This window comes from Lathyrus oleraceus, chromosome 7 (assembly GCF_024323335.1).
Source record: "Lathyrus oleraceus cultivar Zhongwan6 chromosome 7, CAAS_Psat_ZW6_1.0, whole genome shotgun sequence".
Classification (NCBI taxonomy): Eukaryota; Viridiplantae; Streptophyta; class Magnoliopsida; order Fabales; family Fabaceae; genus Lathyrus; species Lathyrus oleraceus.
Window position 1 is genome coordinate 96,866,417 of NC_066585.1, and position 18,405 is coordinate 96,884,821.

An 18,405-nucleotide genomic window follows, 5' to 3' on the forward strand; every position below is an offset into this window, starting at 1 on the left:
AATACAAAATAACATATATTTATGGGGGCATTTGATTTGTCAAAAACATAGGATTGAAAAATACAACTCCAATTGTACTTTGTTAGATTTGAAATTTGTTTATAGTACCAAATAAATTTGAAACAAATTTGAGAAGTGGACAAAAATTAAAATTCTTGTTTCTTATTGAATTATGAGACAACTTTTTATCTCACTTTCAACCTATTTAAAATACTAAAAAACCATTTTATTTTTACTAAAACAACTTTTTATCCTCTTTATCTTCTCTCACCCATCTTTTATATTTTTCCCATATAAAATTTATCTGATATTAGTTGTGATGTCTAATGTCCATTAAACATCCTACAAGACAAACAATTATCCAATATTTTAAAAGTTTCTCTTGTATTATTTTGTTAAGCACTTACAAATTTGCAAATCAAACACACCTTATGTATTTCGTGTTGATATTGACTGAAAATATATATATTGAAATAGTCACATCGTTTAGTTTTGCAAATATGTCAATAGTCACATCGCTTAATTTTCTAAACCCATTAACAAACAGATCCGTAAATAAGCCCAAAAATATGTCAGTATCGAAATATGTCATTTTTCCTTCTCTTTTCTCACTTGAGATTTTAAGGCATATTATAACAATCCCCACTTTGACTCGAAACTGATGATGATGTTAATTTTACCATTAACCACCTTGTTTATCTCTCTCCAAAGCTTGAATCACTCTTCAACAACCTTGGTCAAGTTTAAGGCATTTTTGAACCTTGATCTCGCCACTTGCATCCACTTACTTCCAATCACTTTTTTTGCTAGATAATCTAACAAGCTGTTACCACGAAAAATCTCTAAGGCGTGCTGAAAGCGTGGTTAGTGATAGAGTCCTGTGAATTTGGGGGTTATACCCCATCAAAGGATGAAAATGTGTTTGAGACAAGCAAGAGTGGAAAAAAACACAAGTCAAGGGATGAAGTCGACAGGAGAATCATGCTTGGTCGACAGGCCATTCCGTCGACTAAAATGAAGTTTTGGACTTAAAGAATTTTCGTTCATGCCAAATGCGTAAAAGACATTGTTGCCCTAAACGTCTGGGCGGGAGAAATTTGAAATTGGAAAATGACCAGCAGTTACAAGAAGAATAAGAGCGCCAGAATCTAGAGCAGTTTGCAAGACGTGGGTATAACGATTTGCAGGTCGTGTGACACGACATGCTAGTTTTTAGGAGTTTTTAGCCCGTGTGCAGTTGCTTTAGTTTAGTATAAATAGAAGATCCCACGAGGGGCTCGGGGTGTTCACCTTGTACAGAAAATCACTTGTAAGAAACTTCTCATTCCCAGCGCGAGGAAGCAAGAGTTTTTAAGAGTGCTATGTACGTGAATCACCACATTTATTTCAATGCAACTTCCTTACTTTTCAATTGTTCCCGTTGAACATTTCATTTTAATTTCATTTACGTTTGAGTTATCACTTTACGTTGTCGTTTACGTTGTCGACACTGATTCTATTATGATAATAAAGTTCACCAAAAGCGTGTTCGTCGTGTACATCTTTTGAACGTTGTAGCGTTGCCGGTCATGAGTCACCCATAGGCTATAACATCGTTTAAACCGTCGTGTGGAAAAACCTGCGCTTGTCCAATACTTTGTAAGGAGCCGTTCCTCACAAAGTTATTCCGTCGAATTGGACAAGCCACACTTGCACTAGCACATGTCCTAGGATCAACTGGTCGATCCTGCAAGTAACCCTTAGTCTTAAGGCCTAGGGAGGACCAACGGTTGTTTACCAATTTCCACAGTAAATAAAATGGCACACCTGGTAGGAAGGTGCTAGCGCAGTTGCGAAATTGCATGAAACTTAGAAGTGGCAAACTGTATAGTGAGCCACGAGAAACTTTGAAAATGTCAGATTCTAACACAAATGAAGTGCCACGAGGAACTTTATCCACTACGAAAACAGTAATCTCATAGGTTGCCACTTTGCCACCGATGACAAATGCAACCTCAACAATGTCGACCACGGGTGCGGTTGGAACATCAATTCCTCTACCTCCACCGGGGGGTTCAGGATCAACGATAACGACGTTCAGACCTTATGTGCCTCGCTTTGGCACCACAGATCCTCTTTATGGAATGTCGTATTCCTTAATGCCAGGATATCAGTCGACATCAAGTGTAACACTGTTTTCAGACAACGTCCAAAACACAAATCCACCCTTGCAAGTATCATCGCAAGGGGGCAACATTAGGAATAATACTCAGAACAGAACCATGTCGCTGTCGAACACTTCAATAGCGGTGTTGAGACAACAAATGGATGATAGTAACCATGAGTTGGTTAACATGTTAACCAACCAAATGGGCACAGTTTTTAATCCAGTTATACAAGAATCTCCTGAAACAAATAGGCAGGTGGCAAATCAATTGACATGCTTGTGCAATTTTCTGGGGGCACCGGCTCGACAGATGGCACAAGTGGTTAGGCAAACTGTTCCTGTTCAGATGGAGATAGGGGCAGCAGAAGATGAGATAGTCCACGAAGGACAAATCCTTAGACCCCTTCAAAATAAAGGCGTTGAATTAGGAGTCGCAGGACGTAACCAGATGGTACTGGTTAACCGACACCAGGATGCTAATCAAATTGTTGATCAACATCGACAAGAAGACTTAGCAGTGGAAAATAATTTGACAACTATTGCAGAAAGGATTATGGCTAGAAATGGTATGGGTGCCACGTTGCAAAGGCCATTGTACGCCTCCCCGTTAGCTGAATTCATTCTCCAAGCCGAAGCACCCAGGGGAATGAAAGCGCCCAAGTACACTAAATTTGGGGGAGAATCTGGTGAATCGACAATAGAGCATGTTGCTAGATACTTAACAGAGTCAGGAGATCTAGCTCATAATGAATGTTTGAGAGTAAAAAACTTTCTCTCCTCTCTGACTAAGGCTGCCTTCACATGGTTTACTTCGTTGGCCCCAAGTTCAATCGATTCGTGGGCCAAATTAGAAAAGAAGTTCCATGAACAGTTTTACGAAGGACACTCCAAAATTAGTTTGGCAGAATTGTCTAGTATCAAGAGAAGGTTTGCTAAGAGCATCGACGATTATCTGAATCGTTTTAGGTCATTAAAGGCTAGATGTTTTACGCAAGTGCTAGAACATGAACTGGTTCAAATGGCCGTAGGGGGTTTAGATTATTCCATTAGGAAGAAAATAGACCCAACTTTTGTGAAAAGTATGTCACAATTGGCTGATAGAGTTCGACATCTAGAACGGCTAAGGTTAGAAAAAGTTAGACACAATAAGTCTAAGAAAGAAAAAGTAGCGTTTGTCGACTACGATGCAACATACCCAATATATGAGGTTGATTATGCTTCATCGACCGAATTAGAAATTGACGTGGCTGAATTAAATCCAGGATCCGCCTACGAGTGTCGATCATTACTTCCTGCGCAAGGAAAAAATCCTGTCGAACACAACCCAAAATTCCCTTCGAAAACTTATACTTTTGATGTGACAAAATGTGAGGAAATTTTTGACTTGTTGGTCAAAGATGGTCAAATGGTGGTACCACCTGGTACTAAAATACCACCGTTAGAATAAAGACAGAAAAGAGGTTTTTGTAAGTATCATAATTATCTTGGTCATAATACCTCTAATTGTTACCTTTTCAGGGATTTGGTTCAGAAAGCGATTCAAGAGGGCAGGCTGAAATTTGTTGGCCGCAGAATGAAAATCAACGCTGATCCTCTTCATCAGGAGGAAGCCCTATTCGTGGAGCCAGTCGAGATCAACATGGTCGAGATCACCGAATACGATGAGGCCGACATGCTGGAGCAAACTGGTGAAAGCCCAGATGTCGATATAGCTGAAGTTTACCCTAGGGCTGATGAAGACTTGGTGGATTTCCTGTATCGCTGCAAGAACAAGGGTTCACAAGTTTGCATGTGCCCTAGATGTGGTGTTGTCACCGAAAAAATAGCGGCGATTTTTTTTTCAGAAACTGCAATTGGGTAAAAGCAAAAGAAACAGGTCGACCAGGGGGTACCAGAATGAAAGAGGCTCAAAAAAGGTTGTGGAAAACATCCAAGCAAGGCCTAAGAGATTTATACCGTCGACAAGTTCCCCTAGAGGCACTTGGATCAAGCCTCAGGAAAAACAAGACACCCCACAAGGTGTTGTTGCTGCTGCTACAGGAGGTCTAGCAATTAACTACAGGCGTGAGTTTAAGTCTGAAAAAAGGACTCATGTCTCTGAAAATTATTTGGGGAAGAACCCCATGTCGAGGACTCAATGGAGACGCTTTCAGAGGTGTGAATAGGCCGAAAGAGAGGATGCAAGAGGCATGGCCAGTGGGGCGAATGCTGGGAAGAAGGTTGTTGTGAAGGTCGACACAGCAGCAAAAGAGCGGATCAGGGAGTATGTTCGTCGACCAACTGAGAGATGTTCTGATGAAGTTACTGATGACTTCAATTCAGAGTCCGAAACAAGTCTGGACATCTTGGTCAACGTGGTGTCAATTCTACGGCGAGAATATAATTATGTGATTGAAATGGAGGAGTCGGTAGACGATGCTGACACTGAAGAAATGGCTTTGCACCAACCAAGATGCTATTTTGTGCTAAACGATGGCTCTGTTGAAAGCCAAGAGGCAGTGTTCGAAAGACCAACGATGACTATGAAAAATCATTTGAAACCACTACTGATAAGGGCCAAAGTGGAAGGCGTAACTGTCAACAAAGTCTTGGTCGATTGTGGTGCCACTGTCAACATCATGCCGCACCATATTTTGAGGAAGATTGACAAGTATGATACTGACGTCAAATCCAACAACGTAGTCTTATCTGACTACGGGGGAAAAACGAAAAGCACCATGCGTGTGATTATGGTGAACATCACGGTGGGTTCAATAACTAGGCCGACACTATTTATGGTGATAGATGCTAAGCCAAGTTACAACTTGTTATTTGGCAGAGAGTGGCTCCATGGTGTCGGAGCCCTACCATCTTCAGCGCACCAGAGGTTGGTGATTTGGAGAGAAGATGGAGTGGTCGAAAATATCGAAGTCGGCCAAGGGTACTTCGTGACTGACGTAAATAATATCGGCAAGAAGGAAGTCGAGAGAAAGTTGGCCAACATTTCTCCTTGCTTTCCAGCTGAGGATGTATATGCTAATCTGAGTGAGGCTTTCGTTTCTCTAACTATGCATGAGACTCATGGCTTCATTTGGGATGTGGAACGTCTGGATGATCCACCCTCTACAAGTATCTGGGCGACAGGCTGAGGAGATGTCATTGATGATGATTGAGCAAGAAGCTCTAAGAAAGATTTCGGCATACGTTGCCGAGAATAAAATAAAGTCGGCTCTAGAGGCTGAGGAAAACATGGTTGTCGAAGCCTATGTGTTAAATAAAGAGGGTTATATGGCTATTGGGCCAGAGCCCCCAGACAAGCCAGTTTTGGATAAAGGAAACGTCAACATGCAGCGTTTGGACTGTATTTATGACAATGAACCTTTAGGGTTTGAAAAAGACCCAAAGGCACCAGAGAAAATCCGACCAAAAGACCCCTTGGAAGAAGTCAACCTTGGCGAAAATGGCGAAAAGAGGCCAACATACATCAACGCCAACATCGACGAAGAACTAAAGTCTGAGGTAATATCCTTACTTAAAGAATTTAGGGACTGTTTTGCTTGGGATTATAACGAAATGCCTGGTTTAAGTAGGGATTTGGTCGAGCTAAAGCTGCCAATAAAAACTGGAAGAAAGCCAGTAAAGCAGACGCCCAGGCGTTTCGCCCCAGAGATCATGGCAAAGATAAAAGCAGAAGTAGAAAGACTCCTGAAAAACAAGTTTATTCAAACTGCAAGGTATGTCGAATGGTTGGCCAATATTGTGCCAGTCATCAAGGAAAATGGGTCTTTAAGAGTATGTATTGATTTTAGAGATCTAAATGCTGCCACCCACAAAGATGAGTATGCCATGCCCGTGGCAGAAATGCTGGTCGATTCAGCCGCTAGTTTCGAATATCTAAGTATGTTAGATGGTTATGCTGGATATAACCAAATTTTTATTGCAGAAGAAGACGTGCCGAAGACGGCGTTTCGATGCCCAGGAGCCTTGGGGACTTATGGGTGGGTTGTTATGCCATTTGGCCTGAAAAATGTCGGAGCAACATACCATAGGGTAATGAACTCAATGTTCCATGATTTTATTGAAGATTTTATGCAAGTATACATTGATGATATTGTGATAAAATCCAATGGTCGACATACTCACGTCGAACATCTTCGAAAGGCCTTTCTAAGGATGAGGAAATGTGGATTAAAAATGAATCTATTAAAGTGTGATTTTTGTGTACAGGCAGGCGACTTCCTTGGCTTTGTGGTGCATAAAAAGGGTATTGAAGTAAACCAAAGCAAAACAAAAGCCATTATGGACGTCAAGCCTCCGGCGACCAAAAAGGAACTACAATCGTTGTTGGGCAAAATAAATTTTCTTAGAAGATTTATATCAAATTTAAGTGGTAAAACAAAGGCTTTCTCCCCACTACTTCGACTGAAGAACGAGGATTTCAAGTGGCAGGATGAGCACCAAGAGGCTTTTGACAAAATCAAAGAGTATTTGACTAGGCCTCCAGTACTGACCCCTCATGTTAGGAATATGCCAATGAGACTGTATATTGCAGCCTCAGAATCGACTATAAGAAGTATGTTAGTCCAAGAGGATGAAAAATGTGTCGAAAGATCTGTGTATTACCTTAGTCGAATGCTTAATGACCCTGAAACTAGGTATAGCGATATAGAAAAACTATGTCTATGCCTGTATTTCTCTTGTATGAAACTAAAGCAATATATTAAGCTTGTTGATGTGTACGTGTCTTCCCACTTTGATATTATTAAACACATGTTGTCTAAACCAATTTTGCATAGTCGAATTGGGAAATGGGCTTTGGCGTTAACAGAATACTCTCTGACATACGTACCCTTGAAAGCAATGAAATGGAAAGTAGTAGCGGGTTTCCTTGTCGACCATTCAATGGTCGAAATGGCGCAAAATTATGTAGACTTAGCGCCATGGAGGTTGTACTTCGACGGTTCAAGACATAAGCATGGATCTGGGATAGGAGGAGTCATAATTTCTTCAGACGGAATTCCAGCAGAGTTCAAATACAGAATCGAAGGGGTATGCACAAATAATGAAGCAGAATATGAGTCACTGATCATAGGACTTGAACTACTGCTAGAATTGGGGGCAAGGAATGTCGAAATTATGGGAGACTCGGAGTTAGTGATTAAGCAAGCATCAAAAGAATACAGGTGTGTTAAAGAAAATTTAATCATGTATTTTGTGGTTACCATCAGATTACTCAAGAAGTTTGAGCAAGTCAACCTCCAGCACATACCACGAAAAGAGAACCAACGAGTAAATGATTTGGCGCAGGAGGCTTCAGGATACAAAGCGGTGAAATACCAGGATGAAGAGGTCCAAGTAAGAGAGAAAGTACGAGCGACATTGTTATCACCATCAGATTTGTTGATTATAAAGTTGGGAGCCGTAGATAAAAATCATTTTGAAATTCTGACTGTCGACGATGAGGGGGAAAGTGATTGGCGTAAACCGTTAGTCGATTATTTACGTAATCCTGTAGGGTCGACAAATCAAAAGGTGAAATATAGGGCCCTTAGCTACGTCTTGGTGAATGATGAATTATTCAAAAAGACAGTTGAGGGAGTGTTACTAAAATGCCAGGGAGAAAGTGAGGCATATGTGGCCGTGTCTAGCGTACATAGTGAAGCGTGTGAGACGCATCAAGCAGGGTTGAAGATGAAATGGCTCTTGATGCGCTCAGGAGTTTATTGGCCTTCAATGTTGAAAGATTGCATTGAATTTGCTAAAAGTTGTCAAGAATGCCAATTGCATGGGGCATACAGCATGTGCCTGCAAGCGAGTTGCATACAATGGTGAAGCCCTGGCCTTTTCGAGGGTGGGCACTGGATGTTATCAGAGAAATAAAACCAGCCTCGTCGAAACAACAAAGATATGTTTTGGTCGGTATCGACTATTTCACAAAATGGGTCAAAGCCGTGGCATTAACAAATGTAGACCAAGAGGCTGTGATAGATTTTGTCCAAAGTTATATCATCTCAGATTTGGCATCCCATAAACAATCACAACCGACCAGGGGTCAGTGTTCACTGGTCGAAAAGTGCAAGATTTTGCAAAAGAAATGGGAATCAAATTACTGACTTCTACCCCCTATTACGCACAGGCGAATGACCAAGTCGAAGTTGCCAATAAGGTGATCATCAACCTAATAAAGAAACACATAGGCAAGAAGCCAAGAAATTGGCATAAGACGTTAGACCAAGCTTTGTGGGCGTGTCGAACGTCACCAAAAGAAGCAACTGGAACGACCACATTTCGACTGGTATATGGGCATGACGCAGTGTTGCCAGTAGAGATTCAAGTCCAGGCGGTCAGAACCCAAAGGCAATATGAAATATCTTTTGAAGATTATTGGAGCATGATGACAGATGAACTGGTTTATGTGGATGAAGAGAGAATGTTAGCCTTTGATTCCCTATGAAGGCAGAAAGAAAAAGTCGCCAGAGCCTACAATAAGAAGGTGAAAGGAAAAATGTTTGTTATCGACGATCTAGTTTAGAGAGTGATCTTGCCTATGGATAGAAATGATAGAGTTTTAGGTAAATGGTCCCCTAATTAGGAATGACCGTTTAAGGTTTTGCAGGCCTTTTCTAATAACGTCTACGAAATCGAGGAGTTGGCACCAGATAGGCAAATCCTAAGGGTGAATGGAAAATACTTGAAAAAATATAGGCCTCTCCTTCAAGAGGTCAAGATTTCGACAGAATAAATGACGGTCGAATGAACTATGTTGGAGAAAACTATGTTGGAAACCAGCTATAAGAAGCACAGAAAATATAAACAGTGCTAAAATAAGAATGATAACATTAAAGCGGTAAAAAAGCCATTGTTTAAACATTACACAAAAAATAACACAAAATAAAAAGCGGTCAAAGTTGGCCAAACTTGGACTGAAAAGATTTAAGCTCAAAATTATAATGCAGAGACGTAGGCTCCAAGGTGTCGGCCTGGGCTTTAAGCTGTTCAAGCTTCTTCTCAACAGTCGAAAGCTCTTCAGCTACAGCTAAGGCATCACCGGTGGTTTACTCCATAGTGGCCTGGGCAGGTTTCAGAACCTCGTCGATAAAGCACGACTCTTCCTTGGTGAGTGACTTCAGCTCACTGTCCAAGGCAGCAATTTGACGTCGAAGGACATCAATTTGTTGGCGTATCTCAGTGGCCCTCGTCTTTTTGGAGATCATCTCTCTTTTCTTCTACTCCACAGTCCCCAGCAGTTTGGTGACTTCCACGTCGGCGTTCATCACCAACTCCCATTTTTCTTTCACAAAGGCCTCGATATAAGCAATTTGGCGTTCAATTTCCCTAACGCTGTCGAGATGGCGCAACATGGGAACCAGGAGTTGTTCTAGAGCAGCTGTTGCACGCTTGGCATATTATGAAAGCTGAAGTTCTTTAAGTTGGGCAAGCACGCGCAAGATCTCTGGACCGACAGAAGGTTCATGCATGAGCACAAAAGGGAGGTCAGGATTCAAGGCGTGAACGCGGACTTTATCCATTAAAGCTTTGGTCTTCATCTCCTCAGAGCCCATTTTGCCAGAGTGAAGCTGCTCAGAGTCGGACGAGGCTTCACACGATTGCACCAAATTACGGAGCCTAGCAATTGCTTCTAAAGCAGAAGGTTTTATCGCCAGCCCCGGGAAAGACAAAGGAGAAGCGGCCGACAGAGGAGTAGTTTGAGAAGAAGGAGAGGCAGTTGACAGAGGAGTAGTCTGAGAAGATGGTTTCTTGTTGGTGTCGACACCCACTGGTCCCCTTGGATCCTGCAAAGGCAAGAAAGCTGAAGAAAGATTGGAGTCAGAACTAGTCGAACTGGAGTCCGTATGCGTTGCAAGACTAGTGACTGAGTCTGAGTCACTATCACTAATCTGGATAGGGAAGTCAATGAACTCACCAGTGGTGTCGACAGACTGTAGTGGGTGAGCTGGAGAAGAAACCGGTGATGAAGGAGTGTAGTCGGTGACGGGTTGAGTCGGCTCAGCAGAAGCATCAGCCTGCTGTAAGGAGAAGATGTGTGTAAGAGAAGTACAATAATCCAAGGGAGTAGACAGGAAAACAAGTAATTACCTGTGTCGACGCAGGGGAGACGACATCCTGATTTTCTTTCCCCAAGGAAGCAGCAGGGGAGGTGCTAGTCGACTGTGAAACCCCCACAACTGGATCAAGGACCTTGTCGAGAATGGAAGTGTCGACCACAATGGTGTCGACGTCTACAGCAGGAACCTCTGGAGTGGCCATTGTATGGTGTCTCTTCTTCTTGGTTTCGCCACTCCTGGAGGGATAGTCATGCTTCTTCCTCTTGTGGCCATGGTGGCTTTTGGATTTATGCTGGGAAGTTGGCTGGAGACACGAAGAGAGGTTATAAGCATATATTCAAGCCAGAAGATCAGACAAGTCGACAAGAAATACCTCAGATCCTGTGGCGGCAGAGCGTTTGTGTTTTTTGGATTTTTTGGAGTGAGAGGAGACAGTGGGGTCTGTCGAACGTGGTTGACCCTACACATAAGTAAAGAAATTAGAGACCACGTAGTGTTTCCCTTAAAAATCATAGGAGTAAATGAGAATCCTTCATATGGCTGCATACCGAAGAAATGGGTTTTTTCAAGACTTGAGCAATAGGACGCTCATCACCATCAGAGGATTTCTCAGGAGCAGCCTGTAAAAAGGAAGATGACGGCTAAGAATAAAAAACAAAAAGCTAAAGGAAACGACAACTCAGCCAGAGTCGAACCTGAGCCTCTTGTGTCGAAGGAGTGGGTTCTTTAGCAGGAGCAGGATCCACAGGGTCTAGAGGGATCGCTACAAACAAATAGAAGAGATACAAGTAAGCGACGAAATCCAGCTGAAAGGAGGTGTTAACTTTCCAGAAAAGTGTTACCAAGTTGTGTGGATTCGAACACGCTAACATATTGAGGATCAATATAAAGTGGCCCTGAATAGTCAGGCAGATAATGCTTCGTCGGGACCACTCTGTCGGCCTTTTTCTTATAGGCATTTTGTACGTGTGAAATGGGACAATAAAACCACACCGGAACCAAATGACCAAAGGCCAAAGCCAAGGGGATAGATGGCAGAGGAGGGAACTTGAGGTTTCCAAAATGAAGGGCGTAAAGATACTCGTCTTTCGCGTAACCAGGGATTTTAAGTTTTGGGAGCCTGTCGGTTACTTTCTCCTTTAGTTCGATCGCGGCCTCCCAGATGGTCCGACAAAGATTATCTGGTCGATACACAACTTGGAAATAATTCTGGAAAGCGCGAATTTGTTTGACATGAAGAGCCTTACACTTGGTCGACTTCGCCTGCAAGTAAAAAAAAGCTTGAGTTAATTCAGATAGTTTGGCCTCAGGAGCGCCAACATAAATAGCAAAATACGACTGCCACCAATCATGGAATTCTTTGGTACAGAAGTAGGTTGGTCGAAAAGGAATAGAGGGGAGCCGTGGTCGATTTTCCCAAATGGTTTCAAGTTCCTCTTGGATCTCACTCCAAGGTTGATCACAGAGGATATTGGTGAGTAATTCTTGAGAAGAGAACAGGGACTTGGGAATGAATTGGCAAAGGCCAAATTGCCTGGCCACCAAGTTAGGCTGATAAGCCACTAAGCCAGGATTGCTGCTAGAGGTTTCAGCCGACAGGAATCGAGGGACCAGAAGACGCCTCCAAATGAGGAAGGTTTCATCTGTATGCTCATCTTCAGTCGGAGGAAAAGGCCTGATGAGCCATGCAAGACCCTCAGTTCGACGGCTGAAAGGGGCCATAAAAGGTAGAAAATTGGCACGGGTCAGCATAATATTGAATAAAAGACGAAACACTTGGAGATCAAGGAAGTTTTTGTCGATGGGCGTCAGAGGGATCAACCGTTTCCAAATAAGGTGTCGTTCCTCTGGGGGGCACGCAGCCCTCCTCATCCCGTAGGGGGCTATATCTTTAGAGAAAGTGGTATTGAGCCACAGTTGCAAGAACCAAAAAGGTCCATGGACCAATACATTTTTCTTTCTGGAATTCTCAGGGTCAAAGAGTCTAATTTGGAAGACGACCTCAGACAGAGACTCATAGAGAGAAGCCAAAATCAATTGGCCCAAGGCGATGTCACGCTCTTGATGCAGTTGAGTTGCCAGGAGAGCAAAGTGCTTGGCTATCTGCATAGATCTGGAGCAGAAAACAAAGCGAGATAGCCAGAGGGTCAGGAAAGCCACATGTTCCTTGTCGGTCACAGGGCCTGTAGAGGTGGCATGGTGATCAATGAAATTGTTGTACGTTAGCTTGCGAGAGTCACCAATGTTGAACCGCAGGGAGATTGGTGCTACAGCTTCACAGTCGAAGACTTCGCCAATCGGTTTTAAGCTAGTGATGGCAGCGATGTCCAGGAGTGTCGGCGTGATCATGCCGCATTTGGTATGGAAAGAGTTGGTCGAACTCTCCCAAAATTGGAGGGCAACTAATAACATGCCACAAGACTGGGGAGGGCCACAACGGGCAATCTGTAAGAGGGTGTAGATGCCTGTCCTTTTCCAATGGTCGATTTTCTCTGATTCTAACCGATCCATCTAGGCACAAAACTTAGGACAGTTTTTGGGAGGAGCAGTCCTGAAGTTCTTGTCAACGTAGCGAAGGGAAAAGGGTTTTTGAGCAGAAACCAAGGGTTCAGAGATATGACTGGAGGGGAAAAGGGAAGAATCCGTTCTGGTAATCTCTGAGTGTCGGTTTTCTGGAAGAGGACCTAAGAACGCTAGAGGTTCGTCAGCCAAAGAAAAAGGAATCAATACCTGAGAATGCCAGATTTTTGCCTTCTCTTCTGTAAACGGAGACTCAAGAACATATTCCTTACCATCAATGGTGAGAGGATGTGTGAGTTTAGCAGCGGAGGGTTTGTTGGAGCTAGCCATGGAGAAAATGGAAGTTTTATTTTGGAGAAGAAAAGTTTTCACAGAGTGCAGGAGATGAGTGTATGCTGAAGCAAAAGGGCGGAAAAAGGGAAGAAGAAGAAAGAATGAGGATTTTATAAGGGTTAAACCTTGAGCAGAGAAGAGCGAGCGTTTGATCTTCCACCTTCGACATGTATGCCCATGTTCCCACGTTTGCAGACATGTGGAGGAGAGAAGGCAGGCGTGATAGCAAACACGTTTCAGTCATAAAGACGTGAAGTGATGGGGACGTGATTTTGTGCGTCTCGAGGGAAAAAGGAAACGTTCGTCATGATTATATGACGTCATCAGCATGGGGTAAATAGAGGTCCCACTAAGTAGAAGTGGAAGTAGTAAGGGGTAAATCGACATCTCAAAGATGCCATCATATCACCAACTTCGACAGTCAAAAATGGCATCTCTGGGGGGCATTTTGTTACCACGAAAAATCTCTAAGGCATGCTGAAAGCGTAGTTAGTGATAGAGTTCTGTGAATTTGGGGATTATACCCCATCAAAGGATGAAAATGTGTTTGAGACAAGCAAGAGTGGAAAAAACACAAGTCAAGGGATGAAGCCGACAGGAGAAGCATGCTTGGTTGATAGGCCATTCCGTCGACTAAAATGAAGTTTGGGACTTAAAGAATTTTCTTTCATGCCAAATGCGTAAAAGATAGTGTCGCCCTAAACGTCTAGGCGGGAGAAATTTGAAATTGGAAAATGACCAGCAGTTACAAGAAGAATAAGAGCGCCAGAATCTGGAGCAGTTTGCAAGACGTGGGTATAGCGGTTTGCAGGTCGTGTGACACGACATGCTAGTTTTTAGGAGTTTTTAGCCTGTGTGCAGTTGCTTTAGTTTAGTATAAATAGAAGATCCCACGAGGGGCTCGGGGTGTTCACCTTGTACAGAAAATCACTTGTAAGAAACTTCTCATTCCCAGCGCGAGGAAGCAAGAGTTTTTAAGAGTGTTATGTACGTGAATCACCATATTTATTTCAATGCAACTTCCTTACTTTTCAATTGTTCCCGTTGAACATTTCATTTTAATTTCATTTACGTTTGAGTTATCACTTTACGTTATCGTTTACGCTGTCGACACTGATTCTATTACGATAATAGAGTTCACAAAAAGCGTGTTCGTCGTGTACATCTTTTGAACACTGTAGCGTTGTCGGTCACGAGTCATCCATAGGCTATAACATCGTTTAAACCGTCATGTGGAAAAACCTGCGTTTGTTCAATACTTTGTAAGGAGTCGTTCCTCACAAAGTTATTCCATCGAATTGGACAAGCCACACTTGCACTAGCACATACTAGTCGATCCAGCAAGTAACCCTTAGTCTTAAGGCCTAGGGAGGACCAGCGGTTGTTTACCAATTTCCACAGTAAACACAAGCCTATAAATATTGGTTTTCAACCATTGTTGACACCACCTGCTTTCAAATGCCTCCTCGAAAGTCCCGATTTTTGAAATTTCCAACCCTTCATCCACACTCAAAACATAATACTCAAGGCTAGCATAATTATCCCTTCGAGATGTTACAATCTCCTATTTACTTTATCATGAGTCAAATATAATCAAAAGCCTTTCTAATCGTTCCCTCACTAATACTAGTATCTATAATAGGAAACTTCACCTCAAACTGAGTTTTCTCCGCCATAGTTTCTAAAAGATTTATCCCTTGATTTTTACCCTTATTCCCTTGACGAGACTTTCTGCCAACCAAGTAAGCTACTTTGACATCGGACTTACCCCATAAACTCCATGACAACCCAGCAGTCTCATGCTATTTTATCCCTTGTCTTATGCAAAACTTATTAAAGTGTTATAAAACAACTTTCAAGTAATCATAATTCATTGACCTCAAACCCATAGCTTGTTCTTTTCATGAAAATCTTCACTGTGTGGTAATGAATTAACAACAATATTTGAACCTTCTAAAATATATAGACTACATATTTTAGACCATTTGGCTATGATCACTTCATTATGCGAAATCTTCAACACCCCACGTCCAGCTCTAGTACAGTAGCCTAGATCATCAAACATGATGATTAATAATAAATTTTTCCCGAGTTTTAAAACATACCTCACATTGTGAATAAGAAACTCACAATCATCAAACATTTTAAGTTTGGTCGTACCAATACCATGAACCTTGCAACCTTTATTCTCACCAAGGAGAACTACTCCACCTTACTCCAACTTCAAAGTCTCAAAGTATTCTTTTTTACACATGTGATAAGAGAAACTTGAGTCTATTACCCAACTATCTCTAGTCACCAAAGTCTATACCACTAGTGCACCAACACTCTCACGACCATCCTCATCTAAGGCGATCGCAACTTGAACAGAACCATCATTGACCTTCCAGGTTCAATCCCTCTTGAAATGGCTGGTTTAATTTCTGACAATTATTATTTTGAGAATATTAGAGTGAAGATTGAAGACGATGGAAAGACTCTACTCTTGTTGAGCTCATTACCCAGACCCTTTGAATACTTTAAGGATGCACTTCTTTAAGATAAGAAATGTACTATTATTTTAGATGAAGTTCAGACGATTGTGAGATCCAAAAACAAAAATTAAAGGTGAAAGATTTGAAAATTGATGATAGTGGTGAAAGTTTGAGTGTCTAAAGAGGAGGAAGTGAGCGTAGAGGGATGTCAAAATCAAAGAGGTTTGACAAGTTAAACCTATGAATATAGTTGTTGTTTCAGACACAACCTGTGAGCCAAGGACATAGTCATATACAATGATTCAAGTTTTGCCCATATCACAACCGTAGTCAGCTCCCTGGCGACTTCCCTTAGAACTTTATCCCCGAGCACAAGATAATGGCACTTGAGGCCTTATCCACCATCTCGGTATTCTCTGCTTTTATTAGACGTGCAGGCATCGATGTCTCACCTTTCAAGAATCCGAGACACTTCAAAACTTCGATGTTATAGATTTTTTCTTTTCTTTTCTCACTTGAGATTTTAAGGTATACTACAGTATAACGAACTTTAGTTCTTCATTACTAATTACATCAGTCAAAAATATTTTATGGTTGTATTTAATTATTTTTATACTATTGTGTTAGAGTGATTTAAAAATCAATTAAATATTTGTATAGAAGAGTATAAGGGTATTAGAGTCTTTAGATAATTGAAGATAGGCATGTGTTGTAACAATTACTCTTTGAATTGCAATTCTTTAATTTTTAATAATGAATGTATGAATAGCATTTTTCCTTTAAACTCTTTACAAGACACAAAAACTTAAAAGTATGTTGATGTGAGGGGCGCTTTAAGACAGAAAAAATTAATGAAATTGGTCGAACCTTGAAAATAAATTGGTTTACCGTTTTGACGCCTTTCGACATCTTTTTGACCAATCATACCCTAAAAGAAACTCAGAAACTTGTCCGTAAGTGAAGTTACCACATTTGTCAACATAGTGATTGAAAGGATGCACATGTGTAGTGCTTCAAAAATACTCCATATGGTCCAATTATATTGGCATGATACATTAAGAAGCTTATGAATTATGGATCATTTATCCCCCACGCACTTCACGCCTATTGGATTTTAGGGATAGAGTGATGTTGAAATAAGGAAAAGAGCCAAAATGGAATCTTTGTTTTTTGAACAAACCATAATGGATTAATGGTGTCTCCATGTGGAAAATTTTGGTTTCCATCCCCACAACAACCTCTCAAAAATTCCAATTTTATCTCTCATCATTTTTTTTTATATTAAAACTTTCCTCTTCATATTTACATGATTATGACATGCTATGCATACAAGGAAAAAAAGTTTTGAAAATAATTTTTTTTTTTCAGATAGATAAATATTAGTATAATTTTATTTAAAATCAGACATCCTTAATTGCAGTCGAGTTCATTAAACATGTTTCAAAGCATACTATCAAGTAAGAATGATTGGAACATTGGGATCTTGGTAAAAAATTTATAGATAGTAGGTAAATTATTCCTTCATGAAACCATGACCATGTGTTATTTATTGATGTTTGTATTGTAAATTATGCACCTCTCTCATAAAGCTGATTAAGATGTTATTGTTTCCATTATACTAACGGAAAACTGTAGTTGTCTTTCCTTTAACGACTTGTTGACAATACACATGCAAGACTAGTGTCACAGTTTGAATGGAGCCAACGAGACTAAATATAAAAAGTTGATAACTGAATTGATATTGAGTTTAATTATTCACTAAAATACCTATATAGTTACAAAGTGATATTGTATGGATATTAGAAGCTCTGCTAATAGAGAGGGAGACACATCTTGTATCTTATGACTAAATGACTGATGTAATCTTTATTCTGAAACTTCTGATCAAAGATGAGGTAATGCCTTATACCGACACAACATCAAAGATGTAATTATGTTTGATTAATACTTCTTCTAGTTCTTATTTAATATTTTTTATATTTTTATATATAATTTATGAGATTAATTATTATATACTGTCAGTGTAAAAAATTTTACATGCATCACACTCATCCGTTTGTATTACTTTTTAAATGATTAAAATAAAAGTCAAACATTTTAAATAAATCAATGGTTCTGATTAATTGACGGTGTAAAAAATCTTTACACTGTCACTGTATCAATTAAATTCATAATTTATATATTTAAACAATATATAGATCATATACAATCTCTATTTAATAAATCTTAATATATATATATATATATATATATATATATATATATATATATATATATATATATATATATATATATATATATATATATATATATATATATATATATATATATATATATATATATATATATATATATATATATATATATATATATATATATATATATATATATATATATATATATATATATATATATATATATATATATACGGGGACAGGTTTAACATTAAAATAACGAAGATAATTATTTAAGATACAAATATGTATTTGAATAATCAGAGTTAAAGTAAATGCAGAAGTAAATGCAGATGTAAGGATGAATGTATTTAAAGATATGGTTTTATTATGAAAATAACTTACAAGGGGTGATTACAAGAGTTGATGGCAAGCTTAGGGTTTCTCAATTGAATCTCTCAATTTTCGAATGCCCTTTATCACAAACTGTCTTCTCTTATATAGAGAAGAAAAACAGACAGACTTCAAATAAATTTCAAACTACCCTAAAACTATACAAACAAGTGGCCGACAAGGCCAAGTAATGAAATACATAATTAAAGATAATATGACTCACATGGCCTTTAATGAATACAACAAGCCTAAAGTAACATGACAGTATGGGCCGATAAATGTCTGCCTTATCTTTAAGAAAAGTAATATCATTTTATCTT